Raw genomic sequence first — 4,246 nt, 5'->3', positions numbered from 1 at the left:
TAAAAAAGCCCCCCAAAATAAAAAAATAGCCCTACCCTATTCTAAATTACTAAAGTTCAAAGCTCTTTTACCTTACCAGCCCTGAACAGGGCCCTTTGCGGGGCTGCCCCAAGAAGTTCACTCTTTTGCCTGTAAAAGAAAAAATACAATACCCCCCCCCAACATTACAACCCACCACCCACATACCCCTAATCTAACCCAAACCCCCCTTAAATAAACCTAACACTAAGCCCCTGAAGATCATCCTACCTTGTCTTCACCATACCAGGTTCACCGATCGGGTCCAGAAGAGCTCCTCCGATGTCCTGATCCAAGCCCAAGCGGGGGGTTGAAGAGGTCCATGATCCGGCTGAAGTCTTCATCCAAGCGGGCCAGAAGAGGTCTTCCATCCGATTGAAGTCTTCATCCAAGCGGCATCCATCCGGAGCAAAGCGGCAGCATCCTGAAGACCTCCACCGCGGAACATCCATCCTGGCCGACGACTGAACGACGAATGACGGTTCCTTTAAATGACGTCATCCAAGATGGCGTCCCTCGAATTCCGATTGGCTGATAGGATTCTATCAGCCAATCGGAATTAAGGTAGGAATATTCTGATTGGCTGATGGAAATCAGCCAATCAGAATCAAGTTCAATCCGATTGGCTGATCCGATCAGCCAATCAGATTGAGCTCGCCATTCTATTGGCTGTTCCGCTTGGGCTTGGATCAGGACATCGGAGGAGCTCTTCTGGACCGATCGGTGAACCTGGTATGGTGAGACAAGGTAGGATGATCTTCAGGGGCTTAGTGTTAGGTTTATTTAAGGGGGTTTGGGTTAGATTAGGGGTATGTGGGTGGTGGGTTGTAATGTTTGGGGGGGGTATTGTATTTTTTTCTTTTACAGGCAAAAGAGCTGAACTTCTGGGGCATGCCCGCAAAGGGCCCTGTTCAGGGCTGGTAAGGTAAAAGAGCTTTGAACTTTAGTAATTTAGAATAGGGTAGGGCATTTTTTATTTTGGGGGGCTTTGTTATTTTATTAGGGGGCTTAGAGTAAGTGTAATTAGTTTAAAATTGTTGTAATATTTTTCTTATGTTTGTAAATATTTTTTTATTTTTTGTAACTTAGTTCTTTTTTATTTTTTGTACTTTAGCTAGTTTATTTAATTGTATTTCTTTGTAGCAATTGTATTAATTAATTTATTGATAGTGTAGTGTTAGGTTAATTGTAGGTAATTGTAGGTAGTTTATTTAATTAATTTATTGATAGGTTAGTGTTAGGTTTATTTGTAACTTAGGTTAGGATTTATTTTACAGGTAATGTTGTTATTATTTTAACTAGGTAACTATTAAATAGTTCTTAACTATTTAATAGCTATTGTACCTGGTTAAAATAAATACAAAGTTACCTGTAAAATAAATATAAATCCTAAAATAGCTATAATATAATTATAATTTATATTGTAGCTATATTAGGATTTATTTTACAGGTGAGTATTTAGCTTTAAATAGGAATAATTTATTTAATAAGAGATAATTTCGTTAGATTTAAATTATATTTAACTTAGGGGGGTGTTAGTATTAGGGTTAGACTTAGCTTTAGGGGTTAATACATTTATTAGAATAGCGGCGAGATTCGGTCGGCAGATTAGGGTTAATAATTGAAGTTAGGTGTCGGCGATGTTAGGGAGGGCAGATTAGGGGTTAATACTATTTATGATAGGGTTAGTGAGGCGGATTAGGGATTAATAACTTTATTATAGTAGCGCTCAGGTCCGGTCGGCAGATTAGGGGTTAATAAGTGTAGCAGGTGGAGGCGACGTTGTGGGGGGGCAGATAGGGGTTAATAAATATAATATAGGGGTCGGCGGGTGTTAGGGGCAGCAGATTAGGGTACATAAGGATAACGTAGGTGGCGGCGCTTTGCGGTCGGCAGATTAGGGGTTAATAAGTGTAGGTAGGTGGAGGCGACGTTGAGGGGGGCAGATTAGGGGTTAATAAATATATACAGGGGTCGGCGGTGTTAGGGGCAGCAGATTAGGGGGTACATAAGGATAACGTAGGTGGCTGGTCGGCAGATTAGGGGTTAAAAAATTTTTTTAGAGTGTCGGCGATGTGGGGGGACCTCGGTTTAGGGGGTACATAGGTAGTTTATGGGTGTTAGTGTACTTTAGAGCACAGTAGTTAAGAGCTTTATAAACCGGCGTTAGCCAGAAAGCTCTTAACTACTGACTTTTTTCCTGCGGCTGGAGTTTTGTCGTTAGATGTCTAACGCTCACTTCAGAAACGACTCTAAATACCGGAGTTAGAGAAATCCCATTGAAAAGATAGGATACGCAATTTACGTAAGGGGATCTGCGGTATGGAAAAGTCACGGCTGGAAAGTGAGCGTTAGACCCTATTTTGAATGACTCCAAATACCGGCGGTAGGCCTAAAACCAGCGTTAGGAGCCTCTAACGCTGGTTTTCACGGCTAACGCCAAACTCTAAATCTAGGCCTCGGTTTTCTGCACATTTTGACAAAAAACACAATAGAAATATTAAAGATTTGGATTTCATGGGTATTCGAAGGTGGATATCAATTGGAGGGGGAGGTGACATTCAAAATGCTCTGGGCCGCTTAGAGATGAAATGGATCTATACTATGAATTCCTTAGATCCTAAACGACCTCAATAAGGATTTTGAAATTCACTATTTCTTATAGAGATATAAAAAATTGCAACATATGTCCTAATAATTAGTTGGTTGCAAAATGGACACTTGGGGGTATATTTATTAATGTGCGAGCGGACATGATACAATGTAGCGTATCATGTCCGCCCACATCAATAAATGCCAACAGCATACACTGTTGGGATTTATCATTGCACAAGCAGTTCTTGTGAAATGCTTGTGCAATGCTGCCCCCTGCACATTCGCGGCCAATAGGCCGCTAGTAGGGGGTGTCAATCAACCTAATCTTATTCGAAAGGTTGATTTCTGTCCGGTGCCTCAGAGCCGGTAGACCAGTTATGGAGCAGCGGTCTTTAGACCGCTGCTTCATTAACTTCTGTTTCCGGTGAGCCTTCAACAAGGGGCATCAAGCGCCGTATGTAATTTTTTTTCATGTTAAGAATACATCATGTAGCTGTCCTTTAGTAACAATGTCTACATGATAAAGAATGTACTCCATCATTGCCACTTTATATATTATTGTCTATATATTTTATTTCACAACACATGCAGGAAAAAAGTTTGGTTTCATTATTTGCAATGTTCGTTATGCATTAATGATTTCTAATATATTTTTGTCCATCAATTATTTATAAGTTGGTTGTGAATTTTAACTTTAGGGTCCTTAACCCACATGTAGATATTTGCAATATATATGACTATACATTGTTGCCAACAACACATATGGTAGACTGCCAAAAAAGTTTTTCTCGGTCCACGTGACCATTACCATATAAAAGACTCTTTCAGACATGGGCACTTTATTCCTTGACAAAGCTGACAGAGAACAGTGAAACGTACATCGGAACTTCTTCTATAAACACCATGTCATTTAGTGCCAGTTCTTCACAGGAGGCGGAGTTTTGCCCTGCCGGTCTAAGACTCAGATTTGCGGAGTAGTGTTTTTACTATTCCCTATCCGTATCCATCCAGACTTGTGGCTTACTCGATTCAGTTTATGTGAACTGCCACATATTGAGACTCCTCATATGTGATAGAAATACTGTGCATTTGAAGGTTTTATACCTTTTTATAATTTTAATAAATTGTATATTTTCAACTCATCTCGTGGATGACTGTTACCCACCAGTATAAAAGAGGGTGTGCGCATAGAAATAGAGTTGATCTTAGCTCTATTAAACATGAGAGTGAATCTTCACACTACATATCACAGCATTGTATTTACAATATTACGCTATGTTTATATCCTTCTTCTATTTGAGGAAACACTGGAAACATTTCTTCATATTAATACATCTACATTGGATGAAAATACATTGGATACCTATCCGGTCTTTGTGCAGGGGTGTCAGAGATTGTCAGAACACTCCCTTAAGGTTACCACTTGTCTCCAGATTAAAGCCTGCGACTCCTCTGAGGTTCCGGGGGAGTGTGGTGGGTTTAGGCTTAGAGAGGTATCAGCATGTACCGGGCTGGTTGATGATGTGCTAAAATCCTGCATCCACTCCTCAATGGAAGTTTCTTACTATTATCAGCATTGATTAAAGAGCCAACTTAGCCAGCATGAGGTCACAGATTTCTTTTCGGTTATTGC

The sequence above is a fragment of the Bombina bombina genome, chromosome 3 (genome assembly GCF_027579735.1).
Source record: "Bombina bombina isolate aBomBom1 chromosome 3, aBomBom1.pri, whole genome shotgun sequence".
NCBI classification, from domain to species: domain Eukaryota; kingdom Metazoa; phylum Chordata; class Amphibia; order Anura; family Bombinatoridae; genus Bombina; species Bombina bombina.
Note: the sequence above shows the minus strand (reverse complement) of the source record.